The sequence below is a fragment of the Trachemys scripta genome, chromosome 4, assembly GCF_013100865.1.
Source record: "Trachemys scripta elegans isolate TJP31775 chromosome 4, CAS_Tse_1.0, whole genome shotgun sequence".
Classification (NCBI taxonomy): domain Eukaryota; kingdom Metazoa; phylum Chordata; order Testudines; family Emydidae; genus Trachemys; species Trachemys scripta.
Window position 1 is genome coordinate 98,810,414 of NC_048301.1, and position 18,391 is coordinate 98,828,804.

Consider the following 18,391-nt stretch of genomic DNA (forward strand, 5'->3'; position numbering starts at 1 on the left):
TAGCATTTAACAGAGATTGACTTACACGCTCGTCCTTCACTGTCAAGAACTGTACTTGAGGGGGGTGAGATCAGAATATCAAAGCAGCCCATGTAGCAGGCAGCCTAAAAAGTTTCCATCTTCTGTGTTTTGTTTCTGAATGCAGTGTTATTGCAGAGCATCTCTTCTTAAAATAATTATGAAATAAAAGGGAGAACTGATGAAGCCATTGTGCTATGGTGTGTAAAACAATGCAAGTAAGACTGTATGCGGTCTAGAAAGGAAATGCAAAAATTATAACCCCAGCAAATTGAAAAGGGATTGGAGGGGGGAGCTGAGCTGTTTGCCACACAGAAGTGAGCTTCTGCAGTTTATACACGGGTGCTATTGCTTTAGAGGATATCAGGACTGTTTTAGTAGCTCATTTACATAACAAAGGAACCACAAAATCAGCTTTGCATAGAGTGTGACAAGGTGATGGACTGCGGAGGTCCACAATTGACTCCTGCGGAATATCAGAGGCTATGATATCCATGTTAGGGGCTATGCTCCTCACTAGTCCTGTACCCACCTACAACTAGTAATTCCAGAAGCAACAGGTATAATAGAGATATTCCATGGCCATTTAGGGCCAGATTCATTAGTGCTCTCCAGCTAGGAACGAACAGCCATTTTGCTTCACCAGGAAGAGAAGCCAGGTCTCCAGACGTCCTCTCCTGTGCCATCCTTCATTTCTCTGTCTCTCTCTGGGTGAAGTTCCTCATACTGAAAGCCATAGTAACACTGATTGGGGCAATTAGGACACTTCTCTCCAGGGACTGCTCATGGGGCTACAATACAGCCCTTTTAGAGCCTCTACTTATGCTTAGTCACTGAGAGTATATGAGATGGAGTTTTGGGATACTGAATCCTGTGGCCTATCACAAGGCCACCCTGCACAGCAGTGCCCTCCCTTCCCTCAAATATCCCTCCACCTTGATCTTAGTAGTTCTTCTGTGGGACATAAGGGTTACAGAACCTGTCATGTACTGAATAAGGAATCAAGCAAGCTGATCTTCCAAATGCAGTATCTTTATTCATCCCCCCAAATCAAACCACTGCAGGCTAACTACAAACATAATATGAAGTCCCCCACATGTTGGACATGTATCGAAGCTGTGTATGTTCCCCTGAGAGTTGCCAGATTCTCTACTCTGGGTCAGAATAGTGCAAGTCCAATGCACAATATATCCACTTTATAGTCATTTGTAGGGCCTAGAAGTCTTTGGGATAAAATCCAGGAATTATTTTACTAACAGTGGAAAGTTCCACTGTTTCTTCAGTTTTCGTTAGTGGTGCTGGTAGGGAATTACTAATGCTCTAAATGGGAAAGCAAACATCTGTTATAGCCATCACCAAGGGCCAGACTGAGGCTGTGCTTACATTGCCATGCAGTATTTGGAGATGGAATAAGGAGCCTATTCCCTTCTGTGTACAGCACATGTAAGGACTGGCCAGAATTGCAGCCCCTCCTCTCAGGGAAGCACAGGGGTCTCAAGGCACCCAAGGTTGCAGCCTCAGGGGTGACACAGCCCCCTCTGGCCTGGATTGTGCCTTGGTATGTCACAGCATCTCTAATTGTCGCAAAGCTTTTTGGGGCAGAGACCATCATTTTGTTCTATGTTTGTATAGTGCCTAGCACAATAGGGTCCTGGTTCATGACTCGGGCTTCCAGGCGCGATTGCAAGACACACAATAAATAATAACCTATAATAAAACAAGTGGGCAGCTCGGGGAGGGTGAATGCTGTTCTTAGGGCTCTGGCATCAATTGTTACTAAAGGCATCAATCTAGCCCCAGGGGAGAAAAGCCCAGTATGTCTGTATAGTATTCTCCCAAGTGGGCCACTGTATTTCAGTGTATGGGTGATGGTCCTAAGCTACTTAATTTACTTCGGGAGAGGGGGGGAGAATGAGGGTTTTTTTCTGGTGACGTGATTCTGCCCAACAGAGGTAAAAACTTTACTGAATAACGACGAAAGGAAGAGATAAGCAAGTCAGTTTGGTTCTCTTTTGCAGAAGAACTGTAAGAATTATTCTTTTTTATTTAAAAAAATCCTCATTGGAATGGTAATTTTGATTTTGATTATCTTTCACGGCATGCTTTGAAGTTTTTCAGACAAAAATAAATATCTCCATAACAGAGAGGATTATAGTAGTCTTGTTTGGAATCATCTGACTAAGAGTGACATCTAATTTCAGAATATATAAGGTTTTATTGAGGCCACGGAGACTTTGAAAGAGCTTGACTCTCTTCTGTTTTGTAAATTTTCTATAAACGGTTTAACAGGGTTTTTAGTTCAGCCAAAAAAACAAGGGCTAAAATATTTTCATCAACCATATTGTTGGAGAAACATAAAAGACACACAATTCAATTTAAATAAAGCTGCAGCTAGGTTATATCATCCTCATCTTAATAAAAACTATTTTCCAATTTTCCAATCCATCCCCCCCCCCACCACCCCCCCCCCTGTGACTCAGCTTTGAAGGCTATGCTTGGATAAATCAGGTCTTGGCAGCTCTGTAATTCATGAAACAATACTTCTAGCTCTACTGGAATGGGAGTGGGATGTTTCAAGCTTTATGATTCTGTTCAATTCTGGAGTGTTAATGGGGCTATTTGTAAAGAAAGAAATATAATGAGTTATCACAAAACGCAGCAAGAACTCTAGAAAGGGGCAGCCTCCCATCTATCACCCATTCTAGCGTATTCACAAAAGAACAGTGCAGGAAATCTTGAGAGGACGATGGGGAATTTTGCTTTTTCTCTAACCTGACTGTCACAAATTGTGAAGGCCGGGAATATTATTTTCTTTATAAAATGACCCCAATACGATTCTAAATTTCATGGCAAAGAGACGTGGTTCAGGATGAATTTGTTTTTCTCTCTCTGTTAGGCTTTGAGAGGGCTTTATCTTAATTAAGATTAATTTACGGAAATAACAGAGTTAGCTCATTTTCAGCTAATATAAAATATAACTCAAAGTGCTGACATCTCTCAGCGCCTCCTTGCACTGCAACAAGTCAACATTTTGACTCTGTACCCCTATTTCTCTGGTTCATGACTAAGCCATAAACCACTTCTCTGAGGTTTAAACTTGACATATGAGATCTCGGCTTGGGAGCAATTTTTTCTTTTGTAAATTAAAAGAAAAAAAATACCTCATTGACCTGTTTTTATGTCAGAGGAGTGAAAAGAGAAACAAAGCTTTACCTGTTTTTGTCATGATGCAGCTTTGGGCCATAATGCAATCCAAATCCTTATTTTGCTGTAACTTGGTCCAAACTCCCATTGAAGTCAAAGGGAGTTTTGACGGAATATAGATTTAGGAAGGACTGGAAGATTTGGCCCTAAGATAATCAATGAGTTCATTTCATATTGTAGTTCTCAGACAGTAAAACAGCTCAGGATAATGAAATGAAACAAGAAACAAAGGGCACAGCAGGAAACAATCTAAAGTACAAGATAATAAATTTTCACATTGTAGGCTTTTACACATATTCTTGCATAGATCCCATTGAGGCAGGGCCTTTTGCTTAATACAAAGGAAATGGAGACAATACTAACTCTTGAGGACCATATCCTCCAGTGATATAAGTCGGTATAGCTCCACTGAAGTCAATTACACGCTGCTGAGGATCTGGCTTTGAATCTTTTTGATGTAATTAATAAGCAACCGTCAGGAGGGTAGTAAAGGAGTCCTTTCTAGATCTGGTCATTTTTCCATAGCAAGAACTTTCCCAACATGCTGAAAGCCAGCTGTGCAGTGGAGGTTTGTCAGGTATCGCAGTCACAATCCTACAACTAATGACAGATAGTGAATTTAATTTCTCCCTGTTAAGACTGGAACCCCAAAGGGCACAGAGGGGAGACCACACAAAATGGTCACCAGCAATGTCAGTGCAAACCTTTGAGATCTGATCCCAAAAGTGTTTTAATTTTGGGACATGCCCACCATGATGAGAAAAAGCAGTTAGGTTGTTTTCATCCCTTCCAACACTGCCCAGAGCCTAGGCTGACCATTTTACAGCACTTATATGAGGATCCAACCACCCTGACAGTTGAGTTCTAAGGCAGAAAAGGCAAATGGAAAATTGTAAATATGCTGAAAAGCAGTGAGCCAGAATGCTTCGGCCGTCTGTTATTTGGCAGTTAATCTCTCCTAATCCTCAGTATGGGCCAGTGCTGTTCCCACACAACCAATGAGGGTAGGATCAGACTCCGTTTGCTACCCTTTTAATGGGGTGGATGATTATGAAGAAGGAATATACCTTTGCCATTAGGCCTTTACTCTCCAATGGGTAATGTATGGGTAATGTCAGTGAGGAGTCTAAGGAATCAGACCCTTGCTGTTTAGCATATAGGGCTAGATCCTCAGCTGCAGCAATGGAGTGCACAGTACAGCTTGGTATAGGGTGGCAAAGGTGGCTTTAAGTCACTTGGCACTCCCTAATGCTTGGCTGGCTTTGTACCCGGCTCATCCCCTGGGGTAAGTTAGAGCAACCTGGGAGCTGTTCTAAATTACACCGATAGCCAATGGCCTTCAAAGCAATTGGGATGGCAGCTGGGGATCCCCAGAACACAGAAAGCTCCTGCCCTGACCATGGAGAGAGTCGTGGGGGCTGTGACACTAGCACTTACCTTGAGGACATGGCTACATAGGGGTTATCCTCATAGGGTTGTTTTGCTTTGATAAAGTGGCCCCAAAAGGGCAAAATCTAGCCCAAAGTTTCTCAGAGAGATTGGCAAAAAGAGAGGATTTATATTACTTGAGGATTTGCTTACGGGACAAAAATCTGCCCATTATGTAAAAGGTGACACACTTGGGAGATATTATTTTCCATCAGAAATGCTTTATCATCTGGTTGTAGTACAAACTGGCTAACTTCACTGTATTGTCCACTGAATTAAATATGCATGCTAAATACTATACAGAACATGGAATATTAATATCAGACTACAGCATTTTTCCATATGAGATGCTCTTAACTAATGATTGTTTCTTAAGTGATTTCCCAAGCCAGATCAGGAAGTAAGGGGAATAATTTGGGCTCATCCTGTAAGGCAAGCATGTCCCATCAGCTGTCCAGGAACTTAAAATAAAATAAAACAGCACATTTGTGGTGTGACACTGTAAACAGGATTTAAGACAGAAAATATCATATTGCCTCTATATAAATCCATTGTTCACCTACGTCTTGAATACTGTGTGCAGATGTAGTCACCCCATCTAAAAAAAGGTATATTGGAATTGGAAAAGGTTCAGAAAAGGGCAACAAAAATGATTAGGGGTATGGAACGGCTTCCATATGAGGAGAGATTAATAAGACTGTGGCTTTTCAGCTTGGAAAAAAGACGACTAAAGGGGGGGATATGATAGAGGTCTATAACATCATGACTGGTATGAAGAAAGTAAATAAGGAATTGTTATTTACTCCTTATAACACAAGAACTAGGGGTCATCAGATGAAATTAATAGGCATCAGGTTTAAAACTAACAAAAGGAAGTATTTTTTTCACGCAGTGCACAGTCAACCAGTGGAATTCCTTGCCAGAGGATGATGTGAAGGCCAAGACTATAACAGGGTTCAAAAAAGAACTAGATAAGTTCCTGGAGAATAGGTCCATCAATGGCTATTAGCCAGGATCAGCAGGGATGGTGTCCCTAGCCTCTGTTTGCCAGAAGCTGGGAATGGGCAACAGGATGGATCACTTGGTGATTACCTGTTCTGTTCATTCCCTCTGGGGCACCTGGAATTGGCCACTGTTGGAAGACAGGATACTGGGCTAGATGGACCTTTGGTCTGACCCAGTATGGCCGTTCTTATGATTCATGAAAAGGTGCTGTATTTCTTTCAATTAGCTCCCCTCTTTAGCCTCTCCTTGAAAAATATGAGGGACTCATCTACTCAAAAATATGTTGGTTAGGACTATGCATCTGTTGGAATTTACTCAGAACATCTATGAGCAAGGTTCAACTAGTCTCACTCTGAATGGTCTATGGGGAAAGCCCGCACATTCTCCCTATAGAGATGGAGTCACGGGAAAAGTTTTGCAGTTGTCTGTCTCTGCTCATTATAGAGAGAAGATGGGTGAGGTAATATTTTTCATTCAACTAACTTCTGTTGGTGAGAGAGACAAGCTTTTGAGCCACACAGAGCTCTTTTTCTGGTCTGGGAAAAGTACTCTTAGCACATATTCTAAAGGACCATTCATGATAGAGTGTCCTGTTAACACCTCTGCAGTCATAGGACAAAAAGGGGGGTTAGTGAGTTACAAATGGTTGTGATTTAAGCCATAAACCCAGTGTATTATGCTAAACTAGAGGTTTTCAACCTGTGATCCACGCACCTCCATTTGAAATTGTTTAGGGGTCTGCAAATGAAAAAAGGTTGAAAACCACTGTGCTATGCAATATGTTCCATCTTGCATTTATAGCTGTGATGCGTGGTTTACCTTTCACAGACCTGAAGAAGAGCTCTGTGTGGCTCGAAAGCTTGGCTCTCTCACCAACAGAAGTTAGTTGAACCTTGCCCGTAGATGTCCTCTGAGTAAATTCCAACAGATCCATGGTCCTAAACAATATATTTTTTGGTAGATGAGTCATTCATGCTTTTCAAGGAGAGAATTATTTTTAATCAAGGCCTTTATGAGATCCAGCTTCATGCTGTATGTGAGAATTCAGCTGAATACATTTCAAGATATGGAAGGGAAATGACTCATACACCTTGACTCTTTAGCTGCCCCCTAAGCTCTAATGAAAATACAGTTTCAGATCTCATTCACTGCACACTCGATTCCACACTTTTGTGTATATATACATATCTAAAAGGTTATGACAATTTATTTGGCACACTGCATCATCTTGATACTGCGGCTTCTCTGTGTGCCATAAAACCAAATGTACAAAACTAATCCCAGATAACTGGTTGCACAGTTCAGACTAGCATTGCGAGACCAGTGCTGAATGTTCTGAAAAATTGGTGGTGATAGAATAAGTTGGGTTACATTTGACTTGGGCTACATCTACACTGCACATCTCTTGCCATGGTGAGTAGGGTATGTGTAGCTACGTATCACAGTGAAAAGCAGACACGGTCCGCACTGCTAAAAATAGCAGTGTACACAGGGAAGGCAGAACTTGAGTAAGTAGAGCGCATATAGGGTACATGCCCAGGTATAGATGCACAGGGTTCAGGTGTATCTTCACTCTATTCGCCTAAGCAGTGCCTCACCATCTGCACTGGGAGGTGTGCAGTGTACCTGCTCACTCCCTTCCTTGAGCAGGGGCATGGGTAATGGGCAGAGCCTTGGCTAGCTGGTGCAGGGCAGCAGTAATCACTATCTCAGGAAGAAGCAGGGGAGGCGCTGTGATTTAGAGGTGTGTCCCAGAGTCACCGTGCAGCCCAGTGTTGCTCCTAGAATGGAACAGCTTACGCTTAGCATTGTGCTTCCAGTTGAAATCCTGCCCATGGAGAACAAAGTAGGGGGCTTCCACTGCCTTGCTCCTGATGTAGTCATTTCGACCTGCGCAGATTGGATATAAAATGCAACCAGAAATTTCCACTCACTGTCACCGGTGGTAGCAGTGTACACTCACCTGGCACACTTGTAAATAGTTATAAAAAGATGTAAGGTAGTAGACAATCTTACAAGTTACACTAAACACATAGTGTAACTAGTCTTGGTTTAGCAAAGGAGGTACTTATCTCAATTGTATCTGATGCTCCTTTTTTCTGAAAGTCTTGCAAGGGCAAGTTTTCTGTCTAGCTCATGCCCATCCCCATGCTATCTGCTTTCTAGTACTTCCTTATTTTGGTCACAGCACAAGGACTTTGTGATAAGTTTATACTTCTGCTTCTGGTCCCAACCTCAGTTTAATTACCCCAATTTATGTTGATATAAATGAGATTCAAATCAAGTCTATTTGGTGATGTACAATAATTGTGTTGTATAATCCCTCCCTCCCCCCCCCAAAAAAAAGAGTTACAAGAACCATTTCTAGCTTTCTAACTTTACCACATTTCATTTGATAGTGAGTGTCTGTGGGAGCAGAGAAATTAGACAGGGTGTCAGGCGAGTAGCTTTTCATAGATACACTTTCTGTTTCATTATTCAGAAGTGGACAAGTATCTCTCCAAAGCAGCTCTCCCAGACACACTGTTGATGGTGTCCTACAAAGCCAGGTCTCCATCTGGATAAGTGATTGGAGAAAGATTCTCCTCCTTTCCCCCCACACCCACAAGGTTGGAAAGAATCCAAATAATATTATATAATCCATGTCACAGGAAATGGCAGTGTCTTTCTTGGTTTGTAAGTAACCAACTTTTGGGAGAGGTAGTGTTATTTATATTTGAAATGTGTCTAGTTATAGAGGATAAAAATCCAAGGCTGTGTGACTAGCCACCTGGTTGTGTGGAGGAGTTGCTTCTAAGGCACCATGGCCAATGAAAGGAGATTGTTCAGCTGGCTTTGAGAGGAAACTGGACAGGATTGCTTCATACATTATACATGTTTCAGGCAGAGGAATCATATTAAACCTTCTGAGGAGAGCTTTCCAAGTCAAAGTTATATCTGGTGCTGTACCTTCATCTTGTATACTGTCGAAAAAAACTTTTTTTTCTCCACAAGTTTTGAGACACTTTCAAAGCTATGTAGGGAAACACTGTCAAAAGAGAGTAGATTTGACTGCACTCAGAAATATTGTGCTATAAAAATTAAATGTAAAGGAAGATCATCTTCTTTTGAGGCACAAGGATTAAACTGTATTCTGTAGCTCCCATCAGTATTTTTCAAGTGAATCTGCAATACCACTGGGATAGGTGCATATCACCAAAACGCTAAGGAATCTCACACATGTAGGAGTGTTGTGTTGGGGCTCAGTCTAAGTTCTTTCCTTTCCTTCTCCTTTCAGTCTCTGATGGTCAAGGAAAATCTAAGAAGTTAGGTTTTGATTCTGGTCTCCACTGCAATCTTTATATCGTCTCTGCTCAAATCAAAGGGCCGCATACCCAGCATAACCAGTCCTTTGAGGTTAAGAGGTTTCACGAGCCATGTAAAGATCCTGAAATAGCTGTCCGTCACCACCCCTCATATTCTCCCTCCTCCTCATTGTAGTAGGAGTGAGACGTGGTGTGAACAGAAGGTGTTTGGAGGGGGGCATGGCTGAATCACGCTGCACTCCAGCTATTCTGAGCTACAAGAGTGACCCTTAGGGGCTGTTGTGGCTGAATGTAAATTAGCGTAGCTCAGACCCTGTTCTGCTTTACGTGGAGGACCAGCTGGCTTCCAGAAACCAGGTGTCTGCAAAAGGGGTGTAAAGCCACATTTCCCTCCCCCACACCCCTGTCAATCTCCTGGCACAGCTCAGAATTGAGGCCTTATCTTTTGGTGGCCATGTGTCCCACCGCCTCTGTCAGTCTTGCTGGTTCTTCAGACTAATAGCACTTAATACAAAAATATATATTCTTTGGCGTGTCAATCCAGGCTTTGCCTCTCTCTGCTTTTCTCATTCATTCTCTGATGTTTAAAGGGGGAGGAGAGCACTTGAAGGCAACTTTTCACTCATTTCAGTGCTGAACATACGCTTCTTCTTTCCCTCGACACTTGTAATATACACAGTGTAATCCATCACTGAAGGAACCTTGGGTAATTAATAACTGTAATGAGGAAAGGCCTAAAAATGGTGGAAGAGATGGGGAGAAAAAGAGGAGGCTGAACACTTCTTTCATGCCTGCCCTTCTGCCCAGACCCTACACTGCAGGATCATCCAGGTCTGATTGTCAGAGCCGTATAGGTATGTTCCCTAATTGCTGCATGCACAATGGGGAACACTTGTTCCATGCTGGTTTGGGTTTATTCTTGCAGAGGTGGGATTATACGTGACATCTCTGACTCACCTGGCCTTCAGAGAAAAGAGGAGGTCAGCTACATAGAGTCTTATTTATCTGGCTTCAATGGGGAAGAAAATCCAGTCTCTGTGTGGTCCCTTAATTTGACTCTAAATCTGGCTGAAGTTTATTTTTACATCTCTCAATAGGTTCTGGGGACCTGCCATCCTATCAGTGGAGTTCCTGATAGAAGGATAGCATTGCCGAGAGTTCACTTTTCCTCCAGGATCTGGTGGTAGAAAGATGGACGAAAGAGAAAAGCTATGCAGGGTTCCATATAAACCGTTCTTCCTTAGCTTCCACCAGCTTAGGTTTCACTGGTATGGGTAGGAGTTTAGACCGTGATTCAGCAAGGTATCTTTATTTGTTTGTTTCCAGATGGTGCCTATATTATCATTTGCCATGGAAGCCGAGTTGGTAGCATCCTTAAATATATCCATCGTTGTTGTCTTATCATGTTGATGCCTTAGATTGGTTTGCTTTACTTAGAATTTCTGGTGTTGCAAAAAGCTCTTTCCAAAGAACACTGAAGATCTTTCGCAGGCAATTACTTTGGAATGAATTGATCTTATCGATTTCTGCTGTAAATTTCCATAAAGGAGGACAGACGTGTTAAACATTCATATTTTTGTGTCAATGCCAATCATGCAACTTTTTCAAATCTTTTCAGGTTTATGAAAGTTGTTTGCTGCTTTTAACATTTGCTCCTTGACATCTAGCATGGTGTCGTCATCACTGCACATCTCGTTTCCTAGACAGGTAAAATTACTTCTTTTAGTGTTTCTTCATCTACTCTAATGGTTACTTTTGGGAAACTGATAGCTATATATTTTGTCTTCCTCATGTTGATGAACAAATCAACTTGTTTTGCTGCATGTGCCAAAAGCTGGTTCTTTCCTTCCATTAAGCAGTGTGTTGAACTAAGCAGGACATCATCATCAGGGAAAATGAGGTCATTCAATTGAATATATCATTTATCCATAAAATTCCTTAGCTACCTTCTTCAATTACTTTCCTCATGAGATAGTCAATGACCAGTGCAAGCAATAGTGGGGACATAATACAGTTGTCACTACAAGCCATTGGCTGATAGAATCATAGGACTGGAAGGGACCTCGAGAGGTCATCTAGTCCAGTCCCCTGCACTCATGGCAGGACTAAGTATTATATAAACCATCCCTGACAGGTGTTTGTCTAACCTGTTCTTAAAAATCTCTAATGATGGAGATTCCACAAGCTTCCTGGGCAATTTATTCCAATTCTTAACCACCCTGAGTGATGTGGTCACCATCTTTGATTGCACATTTGGCAGTATCCTATAGATCAGGGGTAGGCAACCTATGGCACGCGTGGCACTCACACTGCCCAGATCCTGGCCACTGGTCCGGGGGACTCTGCATTTTAATTTAATTTTAAATGAAGCTTCTTAAACATTTTTAAAACCTTATTTAATTTGCATACAACAATAGTTTCGTTATATATTATAGACTTAGAGAAAGAGACCTTCTAAAAATGTTAAAATGTATTACTGGCATGCGAAACCTTAAATTAGAGTGAATAAATGAAGACTCAGCACACCACTTCTGAAAGGTTGCCGACCCCTACCATAGATCCTTGATTCTAATTATTTTTGCTGGTATTCTGTAGTATGTCATAATTTTCCAAACACCGTCTTTGTGCATCCTGTCAAAAGCCTTCTGGAAAGCCATAAAATTTACCAGAAGAGGTGCTTGCCATATCCCACTTTGTTCTATAACTTGTCTGAAAACAACAGTATAGTCTGTCTGTACATGATCTCAGTGGTCTAAAACTTGCTTGTTGCTTGCTACGTTAAAAGTCTGTTTGTTTCTTGATACATTCCAGGATGATGCACATCACACAAGAACTTGAGCATAGGTAAAATATTCAAAAGTGCTTAAGTGACTTGGTAGCCTAAGTCTCTTTGATTTAGGCTTCTAAGCATCTAAGTCCCATTGACTTTCAATGAGACTTAGATTCTTAAGTCACGTCAGAACTTTTGAAAATGGAACTTAGGTGCTTTTGAAAATTTTACCCCATGTGCCTAACTTTAAGCATGTGAATAGTCCCACTGACTTCAGCATAGCTCCATGTAATCCAGTGTCCTGTCTGTCAGTGGTCAGTCCTGGATGCTTTGGGGAAAAGCATATAAAACCCACCTAATGGTGCAATACTTTGCAATGGAAGATAATTTCTTCTTGAGTCCAGCTTGATCTAACCTTGATGAGCCATAGTCCTTGCAAATATACATGAAAAATAATATTTAGAAGTGGGGGAGGGGAGAATAGTTGTTCTTATCTTCAGAGAACCTGAAAAAAAGTCCACCTTTCCTTCAGGATTTTAGCTAAGTGTCAGTTCTTTCTTTATCCCCTAATACTTTTCTTGCACTCTGTACATTTATTTATTGTACTATATACAATAAAAAGAAGTTGGTTAAGTATAGGTAGGAGTGAGTGTGGAACAGTTAAACACCAAAGAGTCCCATTTAAACATAACACATGAAGGCAAGCAGGGCCGGCTCCAGGGTTTTGGCCCGAGCGGGAGTGAGGTAGCTGGACCTGCCGCCCCTCTCCGGAGTGGCCGCCCCAAGCACCTGCTTGCCAAGCTGGTGCCTGGAGCTGGCCCTGAAGGCAAGCAACTGAATATTGACAAATTCTAGAAGTCTAAATACTCGACTGAACTAGAGTGCCAGGCATTATATGAGGATATTGATATAATAGGTATTGCAGAAAGTTGGTGGAATGAGGATAGTTCATGGAACATGGTAATACCGGGGTACAAAATATAAAGGAATGCCAGAGTAGGTCATGTTGGCTGGGGAGTAGTACTATATGTGAAAAAAAGCATAGAGTCAAATATTGTAAAAATCTTAAATGAATCAAACTGTACATAGAATCTCTACAGATAGAAATTCCATGCTTGAATAATAAAGAGTATAGCAATAGGAATATACCTCCGTCCATCTGACCAGGATGCTGACAGTGATTGTGAAATGCTAAGGGAGATTGAGAAGCTACAAAATCAGAATACACAATAATAATGGGGGATTTCAACTATTGCCATATTGACTGGGTAAATGTCACCTCAGGATGTGATGCAGAGATAAAATTTCTAGCCATAAATGACTGCTCCTGCTAGTTCTGAAACCAACAAAGGGAGAGGCAATTCTTGATTTAGTCCTAAGTGGAGCACAGGATCCGATCCAAGAAGTAATTATAGCTGAATCATTTGGTAATGGTGTCCATAATGTAACTAAATTTAGCATTGTGGTAGGAGGAAAATACCCACACACAAAAATACCCACCACTGTAGTATTTAATTTCCAAAAGGGGAAATACACAAGAAGGATGATGCTAGTTAGGCAGAAATTAAGAAGAGCATCACAAGGGTAAAATGCCTGCAAGCAGCATGGAGGCTACTTAAAAAGATCATGATAGAGGCTCAGACTAAATGTATACCCAAATCAAAAAAAGACAGTAGAGAAATGGAGATCATTAGAGGCAAAAAGGCATCTTTTAACATTTGGAAGTCAAATCATTTGCAAAATTTGGAAGGAACACAAACTGGCAAGTAAAATGCAAAAGAATAATATGGCAGGTCAAGACCGAATGTGAGAAGCAACTTGCTCAAGATGCAAAAACTAACAGTAATTTTTTTTAAAGTACATCAGAGCAGGAACCCTGCCAAACAAGCAGTGAGGCCACTAGACAATGAAGGTGTTAAAGGCGCAGTCAAGGAAGACAAGGCCATTGCTGAGAAGCTAAATGAATTCTTTGCATCAGTCTTCATTGCAGAGGGTATGGGGGAGATACTCACATCAGAACTATTTTTTTGGGGTTGACAAATCACAAGCACTTTCCCAAATTGATGTGTCAATAGCAGAGGTTTTAGAACAAGTTGATAAACTAAACAGCAATAAGTCTCCAGGGCATCACATTCACATGACATTCACCCAAGAGTTTTGAAGGAACTCAAATATGAAATTTACTCTTGAGGGTATTCTGCACCAAAAAAATAAAAACTCTGCGCACGATATTTTAAAATTCTGCACATTTTGTCAAATAAATGCAGCAGCTCCAGCATGGCATTGGGGAGCACAGGCCACCGGCTTCACAAAGGTGGGAGATCACTGTGCAGCTCCCCCCTGGGACACAGACTCAGCAGTGAGGCTGCTAACCTGGATACAGTGCAAGGACCGAGCCTGCCCCCAGAAACATCCCAGGGCCCTGCCACTCCATGCCAGGTGCACCAGGTGTGGGCAGGCAGGCTCAGCAAGGCAGGATCCAAGTGTGGGGGGATCCAGGTGTGGGTTGAGAGGGTTCTGTGTGGGGCAATCTGGATGTGGGCAGCTCAGTGCGGGATCCAGGTGTGGGGGTGATCTGGATGTACGGGGGCTTGTTGGGGGGTTCTGGGTGCAATGGTAATGGGGACTCTGCAGGGGGATCTAGGATAGGTGCTTAGGGCTCAGCAGGGAGGGTCTGGGTGTGGGGGGAATGGGGATCAGTGGGGTGGGGATCCAGGTACAGTGGGTTGGGGCTTGGTGGGGTGGGGATCTGGGTGTGGATGGCTTGTCAGTATGGTCCAGGTGCAGGGGGAGTGGAGCTTGGCAGCAGGGGTTCTGAGTGTGGGGGGCAAAGGTCAATGGGAGGTCTGGGTATGAGAGGGTCTGGGTGCATGGGGGTGGGGCGGATGGGGGAGCAGCTCCCTGTACAGTGATCTCTTCCCCTGCAGCTGAGGAGCGACGGGTGCAGGAAGCGCAGGGGTGGGGAGCGGGCAGTTTGCAGAGCTTCCTGCAGCTGGGTGAAAAATCTGGGGGTGGGTCTGACCCGTCCCCAGATGTCATGCCGGGAAGAGGAAGTCCCGTCTTCCCAGCCCAGCCAGGACAAGCAACTGAGCCTAGCTCAGGGTAGGAGCCACCAGACGGGTCTTTCCTAGTCCCGCCTCCTGCCCCACAGTGATTTACCTCTCTGCTGGGGAAGAGTCAACATGGCCTTTTAAAGGGAAATCAGGCCTCTCCAATCTATTCAGATTCTTTGAGTGAATCAACAAGCATGTGGACAAAGATGATCCAGTCAATATAGTGTACCTGGACTTTCAGAAGGCCTTTGACAAGGTCCCTTGCCAAAGGCTCTTAAGGAAACTAAGAAGCCATGGGATAAGAGGAAAGGTCCTCTCATAGATCAGCAACTGGTTGAATGACAGGAAAGAAGGGGTCGGAGTAAATGGTCACTTTTCACAATGGAGAGAGGTGAACAGCAGGGTCCCCCAAGGATCTGGTTTGGGATCTTGCTGTTCAACATCTTAATTAATGATCTGGAAAAGGGGCAAACCGTGAAATGGCAAAGTTTGCAGACAATACAAAATTATTCAAGACAGTTACATCCAAAGCAGACTGTGAGGAGTTTCATCTGGATCTCTCAAAACTGGATGACTAGACGAAGTAATGTACATTGGAAAAATAATCCCAATTATGCAGATACAATCATGGATTCTAAATTAGCTGTTCCCACCCAAAAAAGAAATCTTGGAATCACCATAGATCATTCTCTGAAAACTTCTGCTCAATGCACAGCAGTAGTCAAAAGGCTAACAGCATGGTAGCAACTATTAGCAAAACGATCAAAAAAAAAAAAAAAAGAAAGAAAGAAAAGACAGAAAATACCACAATACCTCTATATTAACCCTTGGTGCACCTGCTCCTTTAATACTGTGTCCAATTCTGAATGTTTCATCTCAAAAAGGATATAATGGGATTGGAAAAGGTTCAGAGAAGGTCAACAAAGATGATCAAGGGTATGGAACAGCTCAAATCATGAATGGTACAGAAAAAATGAATAGAGAAATGTTGTTTACCTTTTCACACAATACAAAAACCTGGGGTCCCCCAGTTAAATTAATAGGCAGCAGATTTAATACAAACACAAGAGGAAGTACTTTTTCACCCAATGCACAACTGACCTGTGGAACTTGTTGCTATTGGAGGTTGTGAAGACCAAAATTAAACTGGGTTCAAAAAAAGGACTGGATAAATTCATAGAGGGTAGGCCCATCAATGGCTATTAGCCAAGATGGTCAGGGATGCAACCCTTTGTTTGAGGGGCCCCTAAACCTCTAACTATCAGAAGCCATGTATGGAAGCCAGGTGGATCACTCCATCATTGCCTTGTTTTGTACAGTGCCCCTGAAGGTCTGGTATTTGCCACTGACAGAGACAGGATACTGGGCAAGATGGACCATGATCTGACCGAGCATGGCAGCTCTTATGTTCTCATGTTCTTATGTATATAATTTCATGCACTGTACATATTTTTTCCCTTTACATTCAGTCATGCAGGAGCTGTTATAAATAAATTTTCCTTGTGGGACCTTACGCTAACAATTCTGGATTCCTGTGTGCATCTCCGGCCTCCCAGATGGTAACACCAGGCACTTGCTATTGCACTGCTTTCTGAAGTACCTTGCTGAATTGGACCCTCAATGAGAGAGAGACACATAGACATGTTCATAAAGGAATAAGGGCATAATACTTTCATTTGGATGTACATCTTATGGCTTCAGAGCTCTTCGGACTCCTGAGTGGAATGACTCGTAATTTCAAAGTGGTACCATTTTTGTCAGGTTTCTTTAAGTCTCACTCTTCAGGGCACAGAATATTCTACCCTCGGTGCATGTACATGACTCTCATTGGCTTTAAAAGAAGTTACACGCATACATCAAAGGAAGGATTTACCCCATAACGATTCATCATGAGCCTGACGAGCAAACACAACAGCAATAAGCTCACAATAAGCTCCTGAGTTAGAAGCATGGCAGAGTTCAGATCTCTGCAGAACAGCCACATTGCAGCTCTGATTTCAGCTGTGTTTTTAATATTTGTAATTGTTTAACTGTACTAACACTGATATCCTCGGGATCAAATGACACAGTTTCCCATCTGTTAGAAGCAGCAGCAGAAACCCGGCAAGGGAGAGAGCTTCTCAGTGTTATGTTTGCAGGCAAATCTTGGTCAGCCTGAATCGTGACACCTTTTGCTAGAACGTGGATCCCAACACTGTGCCGCAGATACAGTGACTGTCACACCACAAGGAGATTGCAAATGTATTTTTATTAGTATGGTTGCAAAAAGCTCTGGGAAGGGAAGTGTTAATGACTGGTGATTGAATGCAGTGGTTTGCAAGCTCTAAGCAGCTTTAGTGTCTCCTACCACAGCCCTGATTTAAAATTCATAAATGCTAATCCTCCATAATTTACGGTTTAAAAAGCAGCCCCACTCACAGGCCCTGTGGCTACAGCTCTGTCAGAGTAATTATGCCGCCAAGCTGAAATTGGACTACTAACTGAGATATTAAACAGGGTAGGAAATCCTCTTCCCTGGCAGCCTACCCAATTATTCCAAATAAGCAAACAGATTAGTAAGTAATTTTCCAGTTAAATCTGGTGATTGGTGCCAGAATTGTATGTTAAATATTCAGAAGTAAATAGATTAAAGATGAAATGTCCCCTTTTTTCAAGCTTAATTTAGTGTGTATATTAAAACTTTTTTTTGAGGGGGGTGGGGGAAGGGAATCTTCATTGAAGTGCAATGTGATTGCTTTGAAAATAGAACCTTTCCCTGTTTGTTTGCACTCCGGGGCACTGCCATTCATTAGTCTGGGCGCATTGTGCTGGAGGAACCCTGTGCCACATTAGATACAGTATCAGTCCCGCTGCTCCTTTAACACTCACCTCGGAGGAGCCCTCCTGGGTGGCAGTGCTGTGAGGCCACAAGCAGCTTGGATCAGGAACTTTGCAATGAGCTTTGAAAAGGGGCTGATGGGTTGGGCTGTGGGGGGTGCTGTGGACTCGGTATTTGCAGGACACTGGGAATGCAGTCAGCACTGGTCATTTCCCTAGTCCCTGTTGCTTGGTTTGCAAAGGCTAATAACAAGGATGGGTGTGTTTCTTACAGACACTTTCACTGTTTGTGAATATCTTGATTTCTAGCTCTAGTTTTGCTTCCCCTGTTGGCCTGCCAGAGCTCAGACTTGTTAACCTTCCAGACGTGCTTGCAAGAGCCATTGATTTCTCTGACCTTTGGGAAGGGGATGGGCTGAAGGATTGCATGGCCCTCGGGATTAGCTACTGCTTGGCCCGTGGGGCAGGTGAGATGAGCAGTTTATTCTCTGATGGTTTGTATTTGGTTTTAACATTGTGAATGTTTTCAATTATGCAAAAAATACCCAGAGCAGGGGTGGCTTATTCTAAATAAATAAATCACAAGCGACACTTGTCTTACAACACATGAGATACATCCCATATCCTTCCCATCAAACCTCTTGTAGTTAGACAGGGCTAGATTCTGGATGGGCCATACAGAGTGGAAGGGTATGTGTATGTGTGAAGGGAGCATCTCTCAACTCTGTGTTTGTGTGTGTGTGTGTGTGTGTGTGTGTGTGTGCCATACAGAGTGGAAGGGTATGTGTATG